We start from the raw sequence: 24,671 nt of genomic DNA, 5'->3' as shown, positions 1-24,671 counted from the left end.
GATCAGGGTTTTTTAGACAACAATGAAATTCCAAAACCAAAAATATTCTCAAGATATTTCATCAATATACCTAATTTCGGTTTTCCTATTTTCAATTAAATGCCAAAACATATTTCCGAAATCTCTCTTATAAAACTTATATTATTAGATTTGCACATTAACTAATAACCTTTTCCAGAGGATATGCTTTAATTGCTGGTAATTAAAACATATATATTTTGAAAATCATAATTAAATGATTTTCAATATTTCGGTATGGGATCACCTTGAGTATCAAGGAATATCTTTGAACAATTAATGATAAGAGTTATGTACCTGTTCAACTAATGTCGACATCTGAAAGTCTCTCTCACCAAACCCTAATTCCCAGATCACACAAAACATAAAGAGATATGTTAATATTGGAAACTCGGTTTCGCTCCTTGGGATCGGTTATACCATGACTCACAATTTAAATGGTGACTGGTTATACCATGCTTCCCAAATTAGGTTGTGACCAGTTACACCATGCTTTCCAAAGTAGCTTGTGATCGGTTACACCTTACTTCCCAAATTAGCTTGTGATCGGTTATACCTTGATTCCCAAAGTAGCTTGTGACCGATTACAACTAACTTCCCAATGTAGCTTGTGATCGATTACACCTTGCTTCACAAAGTAGCTTGTGATCGATTACAACATGCTACACATTATAGGGTATGACCAGTTATACCTCAATTCTCATAAGTTAAGATAGGTTCTACCTTGTCATCTTGTATTGGTCATCCAAAAAATATTCAATAAAGAACCGGATCAATCATGATTTTTCTTTCGAATATGAATCAATTTCATATATCTACTTCCTCAAACTAATTTAACAGTACATAGTTTTCTAAGATGAAATCACACTTATATCTTACACATAATCAAGTAACTAAATACATAGATTATGTTGATGTCGTATTTAGGAAGTTCAAAAGATAAGCGTTATACTTCGTAATTCGATAAGTTCCTTGACACTTTGATCATAATGATATGACCAAGTGTAATCACTAGAGTATTATTCATATTCAGCTTCCCATGTTATGTTTTCAATATAATACAACTTGAAAGATACGTTAGGAATGGAAACAAGTCAAGCCAGTATTACTAACCTCAAGTGGAAGGATGGTGTCTTCGGTGCAGTCGTTACTTCTTCTCATTCTTCAGGTCTTCGGATTAATACTTGTATGTCTCAACATTCCTAGACTTTCTAGTCTAACCTAAACGAAGTTGACTCTAATGTTTAATCAAGCGACTCTAGATGAGTTTTCATACTTAAATATGACAACCAAACTTGACATACCAACACTTGGTGGGTTCAACCGATCTATGCTCTAACAATCTCCACCTTTTTCAATTTTAGTGACAAAACTCTAGAGATCAACGAATTACAAAATAACTCATTCTCCATACTTGATTCCAAGTTTCAATAGCACAATATCCTGCACATATTCAAAAAATAAATGCAGTTGTTGACATTTGAATAACAAAAGATTTACCCACCCTAAAGGAAAGCTAGGTAAATATTCAATCCGAGCATCTTTGTTATTTCCCTTTTGTGGTATGAAACACCACACATCGTGATGATATGTTTCTCCCCCTTAGTCTATGCTCCACTCTTTCGTTAGATATAACGTTTGAGCACATGTATTCTTTCCTAGTGATTAAAAATCGCTTGTTTACTCCATATATTTCTCCCCCTTTTTGTCACAAAAATGACAAAGAAATGAACAAACAAAAGAGCAAACAGAAAGGATCTTACAAATTCGTAAGACTTGTACAACCTATAAGAGTAAGAATGAAGCAATTAATCTAGATTTAGATAACCAATACTAAAATCGAAACTACAAAATCAATCTAGCTTTAATATGTTATCAAGGAAACAATTTCTCGAAGCAATTTTCCCTTAGTCCAATAAATCAATTAAGATAACTTAGTTATTAACCGGACCGATTGTGTATGTACAATCGCTTGTCTCGACAAGACACAAATAAAGATCAGAATTAACTCCATTTATCTTATCAAGCTTTAATTATTTCATAAAATAACTTAGACCTTTTTATTTAGACAAGACAAACACTAGGTTAGTTAACTAGTTTTTCTTGTCAAGGATTTCGATTAGACTTGAATAATGAAGTCATATATTTTATAAGTCTAACTAAGATCAGAATTAACTTAGTTTCTCTTATACGGAATCAAATGGACTAAATAAATGACCAAGTAATTTTGTTTAGCAAAAACAATAGATACAAACCAAAATATTGGCTTCTCATAGTTTTTCTCAACCGGAAGCAATTAAAACAAAGATAATCCAATGTAAGCACAACAATTGCACCAAATTTCGTTAAGAAAAAACACCAAACAATAAAGAAGATACCAAATTATTAAGTCAATAGAATTGACACAGTTTTTCTTAACCGGAAACAATTGAATCACAATAACCAATCCATACAACATAATGGAACATATCAATTGTACCGATTATTTTTTAACCAAAAGTAAAATATATGCAACAAAATCAAGCTTTTCTTAAAAAGGAAAAACGTTTAACTACCAAAATAAAATTTACCTCGATTTCCGCAGCCACTGCTCCCCAGAAAGATATATCATATAAGCGCAAGGTCAATAAGAACTGCCCCCCCTATTTTTGTCATCCTCTCGCAAGAACAAAATAACAACAACAATAAAAACCTTTACCAGAGAAAGGTTGAGTCGGTTTTAACTAATGCATGCCAATAGAAAAAGTTTAAACCCAAAACCCATATGTTATGCTAAACACAACTTTTGTAAACATAAATTGATATCAACATATTGTGACTTTTCACACATGAGTTCTAATCGTATCACCTCATGATCCTTTGATAAAGCCTACCTAAAAAGTCTAGAATTTAATCCCGCTAAATAAAAAATCCACACAAATCATAAGGGCGGCCATTATATGAGATCGAAAATTAGGTTAATAAAAACCGAAATTAACATCTCATAAACCGAAAGCAATATCATAAAATATAATCATTCAAAGCAGGCTATGCAATCAGAACTATAAATAATGAAACACAAAAGTTATAAAATAAGTTTTATTCATTCATAATAATCGATAGTTTTATTCAAATAGACCTTATACAAAATATCGAAATAAATCAACAAATTAAATAGTCTGTTTCCCGGATCAAGTATCTCAGCATATGACTTAATCCTTAGTGGTGCTTTGATTGTTCACTGAAGTTTCTTCAGTGTTCAAACTCTTGAATCACGTCTCGAGAGACTTGTCAACAACCACTTCTTGTTTTTCAAGTTTCTAACTTGTTCTTTCATGTCTGCAAGATCAACTATTGTCTCTTCCATTTTATCCTTTATCCAATCTTGATTTCAAACCATTATTATAAGATTGGTTCTTAGTTCTTCAAAACCATTGATAAAGTTGACCATACTCTCAGTAGGTATCCACTTGGTTTCTTTCGGATCTTGAAAGTTGAAAGCCAAAAGACATGACTCATCTTGGGATCCAGTGGAACTATCAGACTCATAATCAGACATGTTTTTTGAGATGGTCTTCTTCTTCCTTTATGTATTGATTCCCAGATAATTCTCAACTTTAAGATCTTCCTCCTTATTAGACTTTATAATACTGCGAGTTGTTGGAGGCATGCTTAAAGATTTAAATGAGAATTAATCAAGGTTTCTCAATATAAGCAAGAGGTAATTTTCTTAGAAGAAAAACTTTCGGACCGGAAATACCAAAGAAACTTCTATAAATACACAGAGTGTATATTTTATTTCCATAAGATATTGTTTGAAACCCTCGTATTGGAAGATTATAGGATAATATTAAAATTTGAAAATTTTAATTAAACCCTAATTACTGAAGACCGTGATAACATGAACCTCTTTTTTTAGACAATATGGATTTACAGTTACCCATTGTTTGTCGTAATTTTTTTTCTGATAAAGACACAATACATGTTCTCTCGTTTTATGTGCTTCGTCTTCCTAAAAATTATGAGCACAAACCTGGACGAAGGTGCACAAACTCCATACAACTAAGTTGTATCGGAATAAGCCTTGGTATGCTTACAATGAGTATTAAAACTATTCTTCATGTTCCTCTTTGGAGATTTCTTCCCAAAGTATTTTCTCCCAAAAAGTTGATCTTTCCTTGTGATGCAAGTTTGATCATGAGGAGAAAATGAACTGATATGAGAATCTTCAGAGATAGATAAATCTCTTTTAGTTCTGTTAATGAGATTTTTCATATGATCTCTTATAATTTGCATCAATTTGATCATCAAAAATAATTGTGGGATTTTTCTGAATCTGTTTCTGATTGTTTTTGGCAGAAATAATCTTCTTCCCTTTCTTCTAGAATCTCAGTAGGTAAACTAGCTTCATGTAAACAGAGATTGTTCCGACATGAGTGAGGTGGAGCCCTTTTCCATAAGTGATTATCAACTATTTCATATGATCTCTTTGAGTTGATTTTATCAATTTGGGAATATTTTGTCTTTCTACTGACGAATGATCTTTCGGTTTTTTAAGACAAGACACTTGTTTCATTACTTTTATGAGAATATAAACAATTGAACAGCTCTATGAGTAACACAATTAGATTCATTTGATTATCATTTGATCTAGAAGTGTTAGATGAATGTGGTTAATAGAAAAGTGTTCATATGGCTAACTTCGGTTAACTGTTATTGAGCCAACTCAATATATATACGTTTAGGTACGGTTACCCATATCTAAATGAAGGTACAATAAAAACTCCATATATTGATACACCATATATTAATAAACTCTATATATTAATAAAATATTTGGTCCCAACTTGTAAAATCATATAGAGAATAACCTTTATATATTAACAATTTTGTTAGGTCCCAAGTGTATTAATATATGGAGTCTTTACTATATATTTCATTTGTGTGTAACAACCTAACACCTGTTTGAGGGTGAAAACAGTTTCTGTTGGTTTTGGTTATTTCGAGTGTGTGGGTGAGAAACGAGTCTAAACCCTAAACAATATATTGCAAGGGAGTACTTTGATTCGAGAGATCAATCTGTACAAATCCGGATTAAACCAAGAAATGGCCGTTCCAGACTTGCTTCGGTCACAAAGTGAAGGAGAAGGGTTGGTCTAGGAAGGGAAGCGAAGAGAGTGTTGAGACCAGAATAGTTGATTCGAGAAGAGTAGTTGTTTGACGACTTGTATCAGAAAGTGGAAAGCTAACAGATGGGAAAGCTAACAAGTGATTTCTGAGTGTTGTATTCTCCTGACCAAAACTTATCCTTTAGTGGAAATAGGTGAGACCTATTTATACAAGTCGCAACGAAACGTACCCTGGTCTCGTAAGAAGTGGAAACAGTTGAGTAAAAGGAAGAAAGCGGTAACGGGTAACGCCTGGAATTGATGTTTCCATAATGAAGGAAACGTCTCACCATTACTTCTTGTATTTACTAACCGCCTCACTCTTATGACACTTTCTTGTAACGGGCGTAGTGTGCGCCGCACGCTGTAAACCGCCAGACCAATACCCCGATGAGCATCCCCCAGTTTGTGATATGTTTTGATGTCTCGAGTGTTTCGTGTAGCATGTTGCTATTGTTTGGAAAGTTGGGCTTGGGAGGCTTGCCGGCTCGGTGGTGACCTTCGACGGTCGAGATTTTGCATCTTAAGAGGAAGGTTAGCCGTTGATTGTGGTTACCTTCAAGATAATTAGGGTTTGGTGTCGTGACCATAGAATTGTCATATCTATGTGTGCGCCATGTCCAAAGAGTTGGCAGCGTAGCCAAAGGTTGCCACAAGTCGTTTGGTTTATTGGCGAGCTTGTACAACTGAGATTTGCATCTCAGAAGGAAGGATAGTCGTTGATTGTTGCAACCTTCCATTTGGAATCCAGCGACATGGAGGCATGGCCGACATGGCTTTGGCGTGGCCAAATTAGGGCTTTGGCACCGTGGACAAATTAGGGTTTTGGCACCGTGCCCAAGAGTTGGCACCGTAGCCAAGAGATTTCCACAAGTAAGTTTGGTGGAAAGTTTGTACGGTTGAGATATGCATCTCAGAGGGAATCCGTTGATTGTTGCAACCCTACGTTTGGCAGCCAGCGGCGTAGAGGCATGGCCGGCGTGGCTTTGACATGGTTTAGGCGCGGCCAATCTAGGATTTTGGCATAGTTTTAGGCACGGCCAAAATTAGGGTTTTGGCATAGTTTAGGCGCGGCCAAAATTAGGGCTTGGAATTGGGCCAAAAGTTGCCACGCGTTTGGTGGCGAACTTGGACGGCTGAGATTTGCATCTCAGAAGGAAGGGTGGACGTTGATTGTTGCAACCCTTCGTTTGGCAGCCACCGGCATGGAGGCATGGCCGGCGTGGCTTTGGCGTTGTTTAAGCGCGACCAAGCTAGGATTTTGGCATAGTTTTAGGCGCAGCCAAAATTAGGGTTTTGGCATAGTTTAGGCACGGCCAAAATTAGGGCTTGGCATTGGGCCAAAAGTTGCCACGCGTTTGGTGGCGAACTTGGACAGCTGAGATTTGCATCTCAGAAAGAAGGGTGGCCGTTGATTGTTGCAACTCTTCGTTTGGAAGCCAGCGGCATGGAGGCATGGCCATCATGGATTTGGCGTGGTTTAGGCGCGGCCAAGCTAGGATTTTGGCGTAGTTTTAGGCGCGGCCAAAATTAGGGTTTTGGCATAGTTTAGGCGCGGCCAAAATTAGGGCTTGGCATTGGGCCAAAAGTTGCCACGCGTTTGGTGGAGAACTTCGACGGCTGAGATTTTCATCTCAGAAGGAAGGGTGGCCGTTAATTGTGCAACCCTTAGTTTGGAAACCAGCGGCATGGATGCATGGACGACATGGCTTTTGCATGGTTTAGGCGCAGCCAAGCTAGGATTTTAGCGTAGTTTTAGGTGAGGCCAAAATTAGGGTTTTGGCATAGTTTAGGCGTGGCCAAAATTAGGGTTTGGCATTGGGCCAAAAGTTGCCACGCGTTTGATGGCGAACTTGGACGGTTGAGGTTTGCATCTCAGAAGGAAGGGTGACCGTTGATTGTTGCAACCCTTCGTTTGGCAGCCAGCGGCATGGAGGCATGGCCGGCATGGCTTTGGTGCGGAGGTGTGGTTGGCATGGCATGACATTGGCACTATGGTGCGGCTGGCATGGTTGGTATGCCTTTGGCGCGGAGATGTGGCTGGCATGGCATGTCATTGGCACAGTGGTGCAGCTGGCATGGTTGGCATGCCTTTGGCGCGGAGATGTGTCTGGCATGGCATACCATTGGCACGGTGGTGCTGCTGGCATGGTTGGCATGCCTTTGGTGCGGAGATGTGGCTGGCATGGATGGAATGTCGTTGGAACGGTGGTGCAGATGGCGTGGTATGCCTTTGGCACGGAGATGTGGCTGGCATGGCTGGAATGCCATTGGCACGGTGGTGCGGCTGGCATGGTATGCTTTTGGTGCGGAGATGTGGCTGGCATGGCTGGAATGCCGTTGGCACGGTGGTGCGGCTGGCATGGTATGCCTTTGGCGCGGAGATGCAGAAATTAGGGTTTAACATGTCAAAACCCTAATTAGAATATACGACATGCGCGGTTGGCATGTGCGGAGATGATGCCAGTCAATACTGAGGGTTCTGCCGTGGAACATAACATGTATATAAAAAAAGGTACCCTAGTAAATTTCTCGTAGACATATTGAAAGGCTCAATAAATGTGCTAGTGGAGATATTGGTACTCACGGCTTCGTTTCTTTACAGAGTGACGTCATGTCAGGCCTAGGTTTTACGATTTTAACCCTAAGCTAAAAACCATCATTAACATTAAGTCCCCTGCTTAGCTTGGAACAGGGGCATTGTTGCGAGGTAAGCATGACATGGTGACAGACAAAAACGAAATCGAAAGGGCAAGTCATGAGGAGATGGTTAGAAAGATCCGGCTAACCTTTTTCGGGAGGCAAAGAGGATCCGCTGGCTGAAGTTGTAGACGGTTGGCATCAGCTTGGATTTCCCATGCGCCATCTTGGATCGGCTTGGGAACGCGAAGTTGTTGGTTAAGCTTGTCACGGACGGATCGGTAGGAATAGGCTTGGCGCGGAATGGAGCCGTTAGCATAGGCTTTGCGTGATATGGAGCCGCTGGCGTAGGCTTGGCATGGGCTTTTGTTGGCTCCCTCTCGGTATGCGGACTGTTGGTGAAATTGGCTATGGGTGGAGAAGTTGCGCTGGAAGGACGCAAGTTGCTAGCGCTGGAAGGACGTAAGATGCTAGCGCTAGAAAGTATGCAAGATGCTGGCGCTGGAAGGACGCAAGCTGCTGGCGCTGGAAGGTCGCAAGCTGCTGGCGCTGGAAGGACGCAAGTTGCTGGTGCTGGAAGGGATGCAAGCTGGCGCTGGAAAGATGCAAGCTGCTGGCGCTGTAAGGGATGCAAGCTGCTGGCGCTGGAAGGATGTAGGCTGCTGGCGCTGGAAGGGACGTAGGCTGCTGGCGTTGGAAGGGACGTAGGCTGCTGCCGCTGGAAAAGATGCAAGCTGCTGGCGCTGGAAAGATGCAAGCTGCTGGAACTTCGGCTATCAAACGGAGGTGATGGCGCCTGGAAACTTTGTCTACATTAGGGTTTGGCATGCCGAAACCCTAATTAGCGCCCTTTACTAAAATCGTTGTAGATTTCTCGTACGAACTCGGATTTTGATGGCCCGCCCCTCCATTCTGATTGGAAAAGAATTTCCCATCTCCCTACATGAGAATATTTAGGTTTTGAGCTTGTTTAGGAGGTGAAAACAGTCCGACAGTAAAACTCAGGAAGAATTCAAGGGATGTTGCGGGCCCGAGGTAGCATAGTCGCGCCCAATCATTTATTCCCGTTCATGGAGCAAGAAGAGATCTTTTTTTTTGTGCAAACTTTAGAAACTCCGTCTGCATGAAAAGAGGTATCGAACCTCTTTGTTTTATGTTGCTCGTCCGGATCCGTGCTTTCATCTGCAGTGTCTCTCCAGTTGATTCCAAAATTTACCAAACTCAATTGCATTCTTGGGACGGATGGCTGAAACATATGCTCGATAACGATCATGTCAGGGATTATCTTGGAGATTGTGGTTGCGTTGTCGGTTCATCATTGACTTTAGGTTGTTCAGTGCCTGAACCTTCTGATCGCGATGACAATATGATGTGGATGCTTGTATGGTCGAAATCTTCCGGAGCCACTGGATGAAATAGATGAGTTGGAAGACGTTCTGTTGCTGATGTGCTGCTATCAAGTCTTCAAGGACTTTGTTCAAGCGACATCCTTCGAACCATCTTCTGAATTTTGGACTATCATAAGAAATGGGATGCGATGAGCAGTCCCCAGTTATACTTCTGTTAGATCCGATGGCACAGCCGAATATGTGAATGTATCTTTATGGTGTGCTTTTGGAGTCTTCAATGCACATGTACGGCTTCATGTTGATAAATTCCTGCGGCTTGTAAAACTTCGACAGTGATGATGTTGAAATCAGAAATAACCTAGTTGAGGGGAGTGAAAGCGTCTCATGCTGGTAATCCCCATGTGTAGCCTACTTTCATTGCATCGCCTTGAATCCACGTCGACGGGATTTGATACAAGCTTATTGTACTTTTCTAGATGTGACGCTGGGATGCCCAGAATATCACATGGACGAAATATTCTGGATAGCGAAGAGGTAGAAATGGGAAAGTTATGTTGTTTATCGTTGATCTCTCTGTTTCTTCAAGAAAATATTTCAGTCACGTCTCTGGAGTTATCTCATGAGTCTTTGACGGTTATCGGGATGGACTGCGATGAACAGTCCCCAGTTGCTTTTTTTTTTTAGTTTTCTGAAGTTGTTTCCTCTGAGTAGGCTTGGGAACCACCGCGGCCTCGTAAAGTGTTGCAGGCGTCTTCTAGACAGAGAGGTGATGATATTCTTACGATACATCCTTGAAGGGTAGATGTCCTTGTCGTGGCCATGACCTTTTGGTTGACCATGTCTTCTGAGCTTTGACAGTGAAGGGATTCTGTGTAGATCCTCAGTCCCCAAGTGTGGTTTACATGTTTCCACCTTTGTAGTGATTGTTTCTATGGTGAAGCTCTGACTGGTATTTACAAACGAGCGACAACAGTTCTTGGCAGCAGATATGATCAGAAGAGACTACATTGTCGTGGGAACAAAGTAGGTTGGCTGGAATTATATGGGCGTCCATGGAAGTAAATGGATTGGCTAGATGCATGAGCGAGCAATCTGGCCATGACCACGAGCTTTGACGGGATGGATCAAAAGGTGGCCACGACTATGAAAATTGGCTGGCTGCGATCATGATCTTTGACAGGGTAAGCGATGGCCATGAGCACGAACCTTGGCAGGAAGGAGGCGTTGAAGCAGCTTCGGCTCTTGGAGAGGACGTTGAAACTTATGGAGAAAAACGATGAAGCTTCGGCTTCGGATCCTGGACCGAACGTTGAAGCGGAGCCGCTGTTGGAGGACGTTGAAGTGGAACGACTTCTGGAGAGAATGTTGAAGCGTAGCCGTTGATAGATGATGTTGAAGCAGAGCCGCTGCTGGAGGACGTTGAAGCGGAGCGATTTCTGGAGAGAACGTTGAAGCAGAGCGACTTCTGGAGAGAACGTTGAAGCGGCTCCTTATCTTCGATTGACGACATGTGCAATGTGACTGGCCACATCGTCTCCGAGGATGTAATCTCAAGCTGGAAGTTCCATCGTGACATGTGCGTAGACTACAATTTCAACGCTCCCCGGTTTGTTGAGGGTTTTACCGAGATCCAAAAGTTGCAGGCCGAGGCGATCAGAGGCCCTTCTACGGATGTGATCAAACAACATGAAGCGGAAATCGAAAGGTTGTCCAAAAAGTTGAAGCTGAAACGGGCGACTCTCTAAAGCACGAAGGAGGATTTCTCTAAGAAGAGCAAGCCATTGCTGAATGTCTTCCCTTGAATGTACTTCTGTCTTCTGAACTTCTTTTGCTTAGTTTTTTTTTTTTTGAAATGCAAACAAAACGCCTAGTTTATGGTTTGGTTTTCTGGATTTTTGGGTTGATAGATAATTGTTGCCTATGAGGGTTTTGGATTATTCTTTGGGATGAATTAGTTTAGAATAATGTTGTTTTGATTATGACTGTAAGTAGCACAGAAATTCCAGGAGAGTCATGGAACCGTGAATGTTGTATGACAATGAAAAATATAGGATGAAATTTGGGAATAACATAGTGTCTGGTTTCAACGAGGAAACCTAAAGTAATCGGTTATGTATTTTGCATGACAAGACTTACTTGATTTTAGGGTCCCCCCTCCCCAATAAAATGGATCCCGGGGCGTAAGTCCGAGTTTTATTGACGACGTCGTGTTGCTCGCGAGAAGTCCCCAGTCATTCCCCGTCGTGTGATAATTAATAACTAAGTCATTTGGTGACTGAGCCGTTGATCCTCGAGCGGATCGTTTGCTTCTACCATCTTAGAAGTCCCCAGTCACTCCGTCTGATAACTGGTAACTGGGCCTCCTGGTAACTGAGTCGTTGATCCCTGAGCGGATCGTTTGCTTCTACCACCTTGATATCTAGGTTGAAGAATGAAATCGGCAATTGGAAATTGATATTGTAACCGAGAGATTAATCTCCCACTATGGTCGCCAATTGTTTGAAGGTGAAAACAGTTTCTGTTGATTTTGGTAATTTCGAGTGTGTGGGTGAGAAACGAGTCTAAACCCTAAACAATGTACTGCAAGGGAGTACTTTGATTCAAGAGATCAATCTGTACAAATCAGGCCTAAACCAAGAAATTGTCATTCCAGACTTGCTTCGGTCGCAAAGTGAATGAGAAGGGTTGGTCTATGGAGGGAAGCGAAGAGAGTGTTGAGACCAGAATAATTGATTCGGGAAGAGTAGTTGTTTGACGACTTGTATCAGAAAGTGGAAAGCTAACAGATGGGAAAGCTAACAAGTGATTTCTGAGTGTTGTATTTTCCTGACCAAAACTTGTCCTTTGGTGGAAATATATGAGACCTATTTATACAAGTCGCAACGAAACGTACCCTGGTCTCGTAAGAAGTGGAAACGGTTGAGTAAACAGAAGAAAGCGACAACGGGTAACGCCTGGAATTGATATTTCCATGATGAAGGAAACGTTTCACCATTACTTCTTGTATTTACTAACCGCCTCACTCTTATAAAACTTTATTATAACGGGCGTAATGTACGCCGCACGCTGTAAACCTCCAAACCAATACCCTGATGAGCATCCCCCAGTTTGTGACATGTTTTGATGTCTCGAGTGTTTTGTGTAGCATGTTGCTATTGTTTGGAAAGTTGAGCTTGGGAGGCTTGCCGACTCGGTAGTGACCTTCTACGGTCGAGATTTTGCATCTTGAGAGGAAGATTAGCTATTGATTGTGGTTACCTTCCGTTGGTAGCCAGTGGCGTGGCCACGGTGCTGGCATGGCTTGCACATGCTCTTGGCGTGGCTAATTAGGGTGTGGTGCCATGACCATAGAATTGGCATAGCTAAGTGTGCGCCGTGGCCAAAGAGTTGGCAGCGTAGCCAAAGGTTGCCACAAGTCGTTTGGTTTAGTGGCGAGATTGTACGGCTGAGATTTGCATCTCAGAAGGAAGGATGGTCGTTGATTGTTGCAACCTTCCGTTTTGCAGCCAGCGACATGGAGGCATGGACGGCATGGCTTTGGCGTGGCAAAAATAGGGCTTTGGCACCGTGGCCAAGAGTTGGCACCGTGGCCAAGAGTTGGCACCGTAGCCAAGAGATTTCCACAAGTCGTTTGGTGGAAAGTTTGTATGGCTGATATTTGTATCTCAGAGGGAAGGGTATCCGTTGATTCTTGCAACCCTACGTTTGGCAGCCAGCGGCATAGAGGCATGGGCCGGCGTGGCTTTGGCATGGTTTAGGCGCGACCAAGCTAGGATTTTGGCATAGTTTTAGGCGCGGCCAAAATTAGGGTTTTGGCATAGTTTAGGCGCGACCAAAATTAGGGCTTGGCATTGGGCCAAAAGTTGCCACGCGTTTGGTGGCGAACTTGGACGGCTGAGATTTGCATCTCAGAAAGAAGGGTGGTCGTTGATTGTTGCAACCCTTAATTTGGTATCCAGTGGCATGGAGGCATGGCCCACGTGGATTTGGCATGGTTTAGGCGCGACCAAGCTAGGATTTTGGCATAGTTTTAGGCGCGGCCAAAATTAGGGTTTTGGCATAGTTTACGCGCCGCCAAAATTAGGGCTTGGAATTGAGACAAAAGTTTCCACGCGTTTGGTGGCGAACTTGGACGGCTGAGGTTTGCATCTCATAAGGAAGGGTGGTCGTTGATTGTTGCAACCCTTTGTTTGGAAGCTAGGGGCATGGAGGCATGGCCGGCATGGCTTTGGTGCGGAGGTGTGGCTGGCATGGCATGCCATTGGCACTATGGTGCGGCTTCCATGGTTGGTATGCCTTTGGCACGGAGATGTGGCTGGCATGGTGGTGCGGCTGGCATGGTTGGCACGCCTTTGGTGTGGAGATGTGGCTGGCATGGTTGGCATGCCTTAGGCGTGGAGATGTGGCTGGCATGGTGGTGCGGCTTGCATGGTTGGCATGCCTTTGGCGCGGGGATGTGGCTGGCATGGCTGGAATGCCGTTGGCACGGTGGTGCGGCTGGCATGGTATGCCTTTGCGCAGAGATGTGGCTGGCATGGCTGGAATGTCGTTGGCCTGGTCGTGCGGCTGGCATGGTATGCCTTTGGCGCGGAGATGCGGAAATTAGGGTTTAACATGGTTAAACCCTAATTAGAATATACGACATGCGCGGTTGGCATGCTTGGCTAGCATGCGCGGTTGGCATGTGCGGAAATGATGCCAGTCAATACTGAGGGTTCTGCCGTGGAACATAGCATGTATATAAAAAAAGGTACCCTGGTGAATTTCTCGTAGACGTATTGAAGGGCTCAATAAATGTGCTAGTGGAGATATTGGTACTCACGGCTTCGTTTCTTCACAGAGTGACGTCACGTTAGGCTTAGGTTTTACAATTTTAATCCTAAGCTAAAAAACACCATCAACAGCACCATATACTGGTGGAGAGATATTTCTTTGGTTTTAAGCAAACTTAGATTGAATCTTAAATCAGGTTTTCATCTAACGGTGAATATTGATTGCTTTGTTTCAAAGCTATCGTACCCTAATTTGAAGACTATATAAGGGAGAACTCTAGCAAATGGAAAACCTAATCCCCACACCTCCTGTGTGATATTAGTTGCGACTAGAGTCGATTCTCCTTTAACCTAGGTTTTTGTAAGGACCCTCAAGCTCGCCAACGCTGTTAGACAGGTCAAGTGACGAATTAGCCGATAATAACTCAATTAGTTTAACATAAACATTAATTAATAGAAATTAATCTAACAACAATCTAGATACGAAACTAGTATCATTGAATAGATCTCGAAAAGTCACGCGAAATGGACTACTCGAACGTGTCATTCGGATACCAGACGAAGTAGTAATCATCAGATACTTTTGAAGGGAAAAATGGTCTTTCTGTTTTGAACAGACCCAGATTCCCATATCATTTGGGTGGGTGCCTTCATCGCTTGTCTTTTGTCTTTATCAGAATCAATCGAGCAGATAAGCTCATTCTTTCTTTTTCTTTCTTCTTCTTTCTTCTTTTCGTTCTTCTTTTCTTATTCATCATCCGTTGATAAAATTTAAAAATAAAATCATGGTTTTGAGATTGTTAGTAAGTTGGTAAAGATTCATGAAGGTTATTGGTGGTGAAGAATATGGTTTGGTCGATTAATATGTTAGGACACCAATCCTACAACTCACTTTGTTTCTCTTTTTACGGCTTACCCTATTTAGTATTCATCTTCCTTAATTAATTAGTTCCAGAAGTTCTATTATTGGCAATCATCAGTTGCCTTAAATATTGGCAGTTTGTTTAAGAGGTCACTTAAGTTATAAATACTCAAGCTCTGTAATATTTCAGGTATCGAACTAAAACCTAAAGTTTATTAATTTCTGCCATTTGCTTGTTAATATTCATGTGCATATAATCTTCACACATCACTTTGCGTTCTGTGCATACAATCTTCAGAACATCTTTGGTTCTGAACCCTAATATCTATCATCAGAGCAGGTTAGGTTTTCACTCAAATTTCATCAATTTTTTTTTCTTCACTTTCGCTATTTATCATGACGTTTCCAACTTTTGATGGAGTTGATCCTGAGGGATGGATTCTTCAAGCTGATCAATATTTCAGCTTACATGGTACAAAAGTACTAAATTGCTAAGGGTTGTTACTAATCTTAAAGGTGATGGCATTTATTTGTATCAATCGGTAAAAAAGTCTCTTACTTAGCCAACATGGGAAGAATTTTGTTCTGAAATTCGTTCTCGATTCGGATCTACCAAGCACATTATTCCATGCAATACTCATTCCAAATCAACAACAACTGGTACACAATCTCTCAATATTTTCCAATCTCATGCCACGACAGAGGTTGCTGGAAATAGTGAAAAGAAAGTAAATACAGAGATCACCAGTAGTGTTCTTGTCGGAACTATAAGTGCTTTATTGGAAAAGAATGTGGAAAGGAAAAGTACTCATTATATTTATGACAATAAAGAAACTACATATCATTTTGATGTGGAAGACGGTGATAATAATGACAAAGCTACGGTAGCTAATCATACTGCAAGCCTTTATAAGGCTCAAGTTAAGCCTTTTTCTACATATAAAGCACTAGCAACAGTCCAAAGTGAAGAACTTTTAATATCTCGTCAAGAGATCTCGATTGCAAGAAGTCCAATAAAAGTTGGTGTTTCTAATTTCCATTGCACTGAAGTCTTCTGCAGGGGAAAAAACGACTAATAAGTGGGTGCATGTTGATGTAGTCAGTGCTATTAATGTTGATGATAAGCATCTTGTTAGTGATAGCAAGGATGAGAAAATTCTAGGTTGGAACTTTGATATGCGGAATCACAATAAATCTGAGAAGGGGTATCGCAAGCTTACCTACAACAAACTAATTGGTGAGGAATGCTTTGCTCTTTGATTTGTGTTTCCTCGGCTATTATTTGATCGTGGGAAGAGGTCTGGACGTTCGACTTGTCATTCTCAAGTTGGTGATGCAAAGAGTGAAAATTAACATCACGAATATGGATCAAGCCTATCAAGATTATGGAAGCCACCTTGGTTAGCAGATGCCGAGGGAGATGCAAATGAAGATTGAATCAACTTGGGAAGATGCTGATGATCTTCTTCTTCGATTTCCAGACTTTGAGGCTTGAGGACAAGCCATTTTTCAGGTGCGGTGGGATGTTAGGACACAAATCCTATAACTCACTTTGTTTCTCTTTTTACGGTTTACCCTATTTAGTATTCATCTTCCTTAATTAATTATTTCTAGAAGTTCTATTATTGGCAATCATCAGTTGCCTTAATTATTGGTAGTTTGTTTAAGAAGTCACTTAAGTTATAAATACTCAAGCTCTGTAATATTTCAGGTATCGAACTAAAACCTAAAGTTTATTAATTTCTGTTATGTGCTTGTTAATATTCGTGTGCATATAATCTTCACACGTCACTTTTCGTTCTGTGCATACAATCTTCAGTACATCTTTAGTTCTGAACCCTAATATAATACTTCAACAGAAAAGAGAAAATTAGAGAGAAAGCTTAATTAGGATTTGATATGAAATTGAGAGGTGAAATGAGTCGTTAATGGATAAAGAATTGAGGGGTTAATACCGAATTGATGAAGTGAAGCTGCTATGAAGTTGAATCGAAAGGAAAAGGTAATTTAGGGTTTCTTGATTTGTATCTGTGTTATGTGAAATTGGATAAAGGTTAATAAATCAAGATGGGTTTGTTTAGATTGAAGTAGAATCAAGTATATGGAGTTGTAGTTTCAGTTTAATTGTGAAATTGAGAATTATGAATTAGGGTTTGTTCTTGTTCTTGTTCTTCCCCAAATCAGAAATTAGGGTTAGAGTAAATACATAATAAGATATTGAAAATGGGATTGGTATTCTGGGATGTTGATGTGAGATGGGTTAGAATTGAATTAGAGTATGAGGTTGAAGAACAATTTGAAATTGGTAACTAGGGTTTTGTTGAAGTAGTAGAGAAATCAGATGAGATAAGAGATGGGTTTGGATGACTGAGAGGATTATAGTGGAGTTGTAGGTGAAATCTTAATCTCAGATGATGAAATTGGTGTCGGTGATCGATTTCTGGTCTAGACTGATAATTCTAAGGTTTCAATTGAAGTGGTTGATGAAGTAGCAATTCATAGAATGCTAGGTATTGAGTAAGTCTCTATATTATCTCAATTTTTTGTATTATGAATTGAATTGCTGTAATTGATGAGTTTATGGATGTTCATGAATATGTAATGAAGCTGAAGTTTATATTGTGAAGTATATCAAATCGGAAGTAATAGAACTGATGCAAATGTAATAAAATTGATGGAGAAGGTTGTAATTGTGTTGAAATGAATTGCAGATAGGAAGTTGAACTTGAAACTGTTTGTGTTGAATGTTAAGAATGGTGGAGTTGCTTATGAATATTAAATGAAAGGGTGTATGGATATGGTGGTTCTGAATTAGTTAAGATGGATGCAGTGATGGTTTGGATGTGCAGAAGAAGTGGTACCGTTGTTAGTGTTTTAAATTATTGAGGTTGCATGGGATATAAGTATGAACTGAGTTTGTGTTGTGCAGAGTTTGTTTGTAGCTGGACTGAACCTACAGTTTTCAGTGGAGTTAAATCTCTCTTGTAGAAGCTTGTAACTGCATTTGCAGGTAAGATGAATTGTGATTAAGAATGCACTTGTGAAGTTTAATTGGATTCATGTATTGTTGAAATGTTGTGTGTAGTCTGGTAGAATTAGAAATGATGTTGCTAGGAGTTTCACTTACATGTTTTATAACTAGAGTTGTGATGCATTGGAAAACCATGGTTGAAGCCTGTTAGTCATCCCAGTCAGTTTAGCTGACTCGATTGTTAGCTGACTAAGTGTATCTGACTGAGTCGGATCTGTTGACTCACTGAATTGCCTGTCTTGACTTGAGTTAGAACGATTCTAGTTTGAGTCGTTGGCCATTGACCCTGGACCTTGACTTGACCTTGGATGGACGTGGACTGTTAGTTGACCTTGACTGTCAGTTTGACCGTTAATGACTGTTAATTGACTAGGATGAACCTTATTTTCCTAAATTGATGTTTTGGACCTCTTGTGGTCCGAATTAGCATTTGTTTCCTTCTACAAAGTTGTAAATATTCATAGGACTTATTTATTGGACTCTAGAACCAACCTAATCGAAATAGTAAACCTTTGATATGCTAAGGTGTAGAACCATAAAAGGGTTTAGAACCATTAGATAGTTCACTTAGCCTATAACTAGAGAATTGTATGAAATTATGTTATGAACCTTGTGTGAGCCTTTTGGCTAAAATATTAGAGTGCTTGTATGATTAACAATTAGTCTATTTAACAACGATCGATTCAAAGGATGAACCAGTGGATCGTGGATCTCGAGGTAGGCATGGCTTGTCATCAAAAGAGGTGGGAATTTACATTTAACTCTTTTGAGACCATTGTTGTTTCTTTTACAAAGGTTTATGTTTATAAACTCATGCATCGTCTGTTTGTGCATTCATGCATTGTTCAGTTTGTATTATGATTGTTCTGTTGATTCTTTTAATCTTTCCATGATTTGGGAAGGACTTGTAATGTTTCGAAATGTCATTATGAATTGTATGGGAAATAAGAATTTCCACCTGTAGTATATAGGATACGCTCCTTCACATTTATACCTACTTACTTTCGAGCTTTTATGCTTATTATAGGTCATCAGTTTGTGAATTCGAAATTGGTGACATCAATAGATATTAGGTGTGAATTTGCGAGTTCAGAATTTACAACCATATTATACATTGTTTGAAGAAGGAGTTTGTCCATATACATGTTTGTTTATTTCAGTGACTTGGTCACTTTTTAATATTTGGGAAAATATGTATTGTTTTCCATATCATGCCATGATTTCTTGAAAGTTTAACGTTATTTCTACTGGGCACCCCTTTTAGGCATGATGTGCTCACCCATTCCCACTTTCAGTTTCAGAGACAGATCAGAGTCGAGCAGCGAAAGCTTCAAGCGTTAAGTTCGTTAGTTGGTTAACTTCAAATATGTTTATTATGTTATATATTCTATTTGTAAACCAAACGACTATTGTATATGTATCATTTGAGAGGAATTCTTGTATATATATATACTAGGATATAGCCCGTGCCGTTGGATCGTTTTGCACCTTTTGGTGATGGTTGTATATTCTTAGTTGAATGTAGGAGCTCAATTGGTACCATAATCTTATTCGACCGGATTTTACAACGTTGATGTTTGTTATCGACATTAAGCGGAATTAAGTTTTACGCTAAACGATGATTTCAGTACCCGAAAAGTTCGAAGAGATAAATTGGCACCATAGTTTCCTTCCAAAAAGTCAAGTTAATTTATTGGTAATTAAGCTAACCATCGACTCATAGCCATTGCAAAACAACCCAAAACGTGAAGAATATGTAAAGTCTCAATTGGGAACACAGAAATTCATAATTTGAACAAATATAACTCGTCCATTGCATTCTTCTGGATTACAAATGTCAGTACAATCATTGTTTAATCATTTGGAAATACTGCAGAATTTATTCTTTACAATAGTATTTCTAGATAAACATTTCCAGTCTCATGCTCCGCGTAGGTATCCTTCAATAATTAACATCCTGATTCTGCTCGTATTTGTGCATCTCGACGTATTTGGCCATGGCCACAACAATAGCTTTTTCCTTCTCAGCCGCTCTTTCAAGCTGTGTAGTAACAAAAACAGGGTTCTCATTATGACTTTGGAAACAGGTGCCTCTTCAAGATTAGTTCGCAAGCAACAACTACAGTGACTACTTCGTTTACCACAAAAATTAAATATTTCAATAAAATGTAACGGTAGTTTCAAAAAAAAAAAAATTGATGATGAAGAGAACCACAAAACGTAGTATACATATCAAAATAGATAACAATAAAACCAAACCTTATCTGTTAGATTCCACAAAACAACGCATTAGAGGCTGTTGACATAAAATCATCAAACCTCTGATGGCCATACATCTGCATGCCTCTTGTATAGTCGTGCTTTCAGGTGTTGACAACGCCTTTAACAACCTTAGCTTCTTAAATGTGCGCTCAACAATACCAATTTGACAGAATGTCCCTGTGACTAAATGGTTGTTATTGCATAAGCCAGTCTTATTGGATATTGTCTGCCTGATCTTTAACCCCATAGAATACCTGTAAGCCAGCAACATATTATGAGATAAGAGACAGTAAAAAGAGAAAATCTTATAATAAGACACCATAAATGATTATGCCTGCAATGAAATCAACTTCTTCCTTGTAAAACAATATTAATTGTTCATATTTTGAAGACAAATTCATCACTGCTTAATGGACCAAAATGAGGCTATTATTTCCTAAAGCTCAGTAAGGAACAACTTAAGTTCATAATAAAGTCGGAGAAAGAATATTTTCATCCTCGTAAAAATGGAATCCATAATTCTTCAAATTTATGCATAAACGTTCTTCTTGGGTATCAGCATTAGTCACGGACCAAGAATGTCCCAAGGATCATAACATAGTTATCTATTCGGATTTAGAGAGGCCTTATCACCGGGGATGACAGTATCCCAACCTCATAGAGTGGAAAATTTGGCACATTCACTAAATGGTTGTGTAAAATACGAAGTTGGATTATAGTTTTCTGAGTATTGCCTCATGCCCTCAGATACCATGAACCATGGGTATTCATATCAGCTACTGTTCTGGGTCTTCAGTTCTTTTCAAACATCCGTGATAAGTATATACCAAAAAGGTATTCAATGAAAACCAAGGAACTATAGTTTTTTGCCGTATCCTTTTGTACCAGTGAGCAATATGGATAGCATCCTCCAGTGGAGCACACTCTTGATGTTTCCGCAACCTGGAGAATCCTGGAAAATCGAAAATAAACATCCCATAATTAGTTGCGTACCAAAATCACCCCATGCACGAAATCACAACTTAGCAATAGAAGTTACTATCTGAAAACATATTCAACGGATGCACACGCTCGTTCCCATCCGACTCAAATTTGTCCAATAAAAGTGCAGCTTTCGATAATGTATTCGCGCTACTACAGGTATTTTCAGCACTTTAATTCCTGCTACAACTCTGTGCCTATTTGAAGTTCGATATCTCAGTATATGATGCTAATGACTTCTAAATGAAAAGGAATGAAAAATAAGAAATAACAATCAAACTCATATAAGGCTTGCCTATCTTAATTTGTTGACACCGTGCAAGTCTGTAACCATCTTAATATGAAAGTGCTACACAAAAATTAAGAGAATTATGTACAATTATATTTAGAAATGGAATGCGGACAAACCTTAAAAAAAGATTGCTTAATATGATTTAATTTGCTAGTGACTATCAGAAAAATAGAAAGAGAAAATATAGGAAGTTGGTTGTTTTCCAATTGAAATACCTAGGCATCCGTAGAGATTAGAATTACGATGGACCTAATTATACCACAATGAGAGGTGAATCAGGCATGACTTCAAGGTCACTAAACTGAACAGCTCCAAATGCAGTAGACGAATCATCGTCTACGTGTAGCGACAACCTAATTAAAGGTTGTTTGGAGATATAGCTCACTCCTCAAATGAACATTTACCAACATTTATATATTCAGAGTTCCGACATACACCAATGTTTGTTTACTCCTGACTCATCTGAGTCGTCTGGATTTGAATCATCTGGATCTGAGTGAAATCACCTGACTCATCTGGATCTGAGTCGATATGTTTGTTTTGAGTCAGATCTGACTCATCTGACTCGGAAATAAGTGAGTCAGTGGTTTGGTCCCATGAGTCAGGGATATTTTGTTACCTGACTCAAATGAGTCCGAATCAGAGGTTATGTCTGAGTCAGAGGTCGAGTCAGATCTGATTCAAAATGGAAAACAAACGGCCTGACTGCTGACTCGGTCCGAGTCAGGAGTTGACTCAGATTCAAACGCCGAGTCAGCTGCAAACAAACAAGTTCATAGTTATGTGCAAGAATACACATTAAATCTTCATAAGTATTGGACACGGGTGCTTGAAGTATAAAATGTATAAACAGATTCAATATGTGAATAATGGTGACACTCATTTCCAATTTCACTTTTACAGAGAATTGGATTGACACCAACAACGGTCTAGACAACAACAAAATTCTAATTTTCTTTTATTCTTCCTTTAATTGATCTAAACAAAATTTAAAAGCAATGATGTAAAGAAAATGGAATTTTTATTCACACAGGATCATCAAAGCATCCATATTCCAACTCGAAAGTGGCGACAAATTTGAATCTTGATAAACTTAGTGCAATGAATAGATCAACACTAATTCGAAATGACATGCATAAAAAGAACACCCTAAAATTTTGAAACAGAGATTGTTAAAAATCGAAACCCTACAATTAACCAAACAAAAATCAAAGTAAAAATTTCTGCACTTTCTACATCGAGTTGTCAACGATTATGAAGAAATCCTAACTCTGAATCATAAAAAAGAAAAATTAAATTAAAAATTGGGGGAAAGAAGAAGACTAACCCTGAATTAAACGAAAACGTAGCGACTATACATTCTTTATTTCGATTCACTAATGAGCTTAAATATTTGCATTGATTATCCAAGCATAACGCCTCTCCGTTGACGGAAGGAAACTTCAAATTAATTTGAAAGTAATGGGATGAGTAACGGAAAGAGCAGGAGATTGGAGTGTATGAGTATGCGACTAATCACGACCGTACTTTATCTACCCCAAAATGTAAAAACTGTTTAGTTGCTAAAACACTATTTGTGCTCAGTCTTAGCCGTATTTTATGTGTCCAAGCGATAGATATCCCTCGATTCAGTAAAACATTGTTGTCATTTATAATATATATATATATATATATATTTCAGAGTGGGGCTAGTTTTCGGGTTAAATTTTGTAGCAAATTTCTTAACTGAATGCTTAAGTATATGATTTAAATTTTTAGTGCCTTTTTATTTAGTTAATCGCTTGGATTAGTCAGCTGCTAGCTTTGGGGGCGCTACAGTGTTGGTAGCAGAGCTCATTATTAGATCTTAAATGGGAAAAGATAGAAATAGACAGTGCCAGTTAGTGAACTAGAATAGTTTAGAACTGGGTTGGGTTGTGAGATAAATCTTAATCACTAAAAGCTATAATAATTAAAAGATTTATTTGATTGATTGATTTGTTCATTTGTTTGGTTGTTTGTATATGTTTTCAAATAAAAATTGTAGGGTACACCAATAACTTAAGCTAATAAAGATTAGAGAATAATTAGTCTAAAAAGTGTGAACGCATAGACAATTTAATATTAACAATTAGTATTATTGATAAAATCTTGAAAGTCACGTAGAAATTTATTGAGTACCTTGACTTATACGTAGGGTCAATAATTTATAATCAAATAAATGTTAATAGTATTGTTGGGACTTAATAATATTTATAAGAGTCAGTTCAATCATCAATGTTAATAATAAAAATATTATAATAGTAATTATAGTTGATAATAAAAGTAATAATAATTTTAAGAAAGTAATGATTAGCATTTATCAATTACTATTATATTGAACTTAACTTAACAAAAATTTCAATAAGGATATATAACAATAAAAAAATAATACTTATGATTAAATAGCCATGGAAAATTATTAACGCTTATCTATGATTAAGTTTTGTAAATTAAACTAATTACAGATTACATATATATGGTTTGCATCTAAACTATATAGTTAATATAATACTTATTAGGCGTTAGACTTAAGAAAGCGAGGATGTAATATATAAAATAAAAAGAGTCGACTTATTAGTAATCTTGTACCGAAATTATCGTTAATCTAACAAATGATTCAGTAAATCTCTAAAATGAAACAAATATACATGAAGTAGAAATAACGGTATTCAGATGCTTAGTGTAATATTATAATTAAAAAAATAATAACAATTCGTATATTAATAGAATAATTTACATTAGTAGCAAAATTTAAAGACTCTTAGGATAAATTAAAATTTTATGCATACTCAAATTTAAATCATATTAAATTACCAACGCTAATATTTTACAAGATAGTGTACAGACTCAATCTGAATAAATAAGATCTATTATATATATCTTTACATGAATGTAGAACTATATTTAAAAGATTGAGGCTGAGTGTACCAACTGGACTATCAACTTAAGAATAATGAGAATAATAATACAGTTGATAATAGTATTCAAATAATTATGCTAGTAGGAAATTTATAGTAGATTATATTTGGAAAATTTATAAATGGTATTACAGTAAAGTTAAAATTATCAAATATTATAAATTGGCACAAAATCTAATTGAGATTACTTATATTGGTAAAATAAATAAATAAATTCAGATGACTAAATTGTTTAAAATGATGTAAATTATTTATATATTTTACGAAGTAAATTTATCAGACATACACTAGTTACGATAAAAATTTAGAGACTAATTAATCGTAATAAATTAATATTTAGTGAATCCAGCACTGGGGAATGGTGAAGGTTGTGTTTTC

General features: G+C 38.5%; 1 long non-coding RNA gene across 1 annotated transcript; it reads right to left on the bottom strand.

The window, feature by feature from the left end:
- Positions 1–19,570: 19,570 nt before the first annotated feature.
- On the bottom strand, positions 19,571–22,866 carry LOC113274081. The gene is made up of 4 exons (XR_003322773.1): positions 22,682–22,866; positions 20,967–21,033; positions 20,079–20,335; positions 19,571–19,860 (listed from the first exon to the last, which is right to left on the bottom strand). It is a non-coding gene; the product is annotated as an uncharacterized LOC113274081 (long non-coding RNA).
- Positions 22,867–24,671: the final 1,805 nt, after the last annotated feature.

The sequence above is a fragment of the Papaver somniferum genome, chromosome 4, assembly GCF_003573695.1.
Source record: "Papaver somniferum cultivar HN1 chromosome 4, ASM357369v1, whole genome shotgun sequence".
NCBI lineage: Eukaryota > Viridiplantae > Streptophyta > Magnoliopsida > Ranunculales > Papaveraceae > Papaver > Papaver somniferum.
This window is presented reverse-complemented; position numbering and strand designations above follow the sequence as displayed.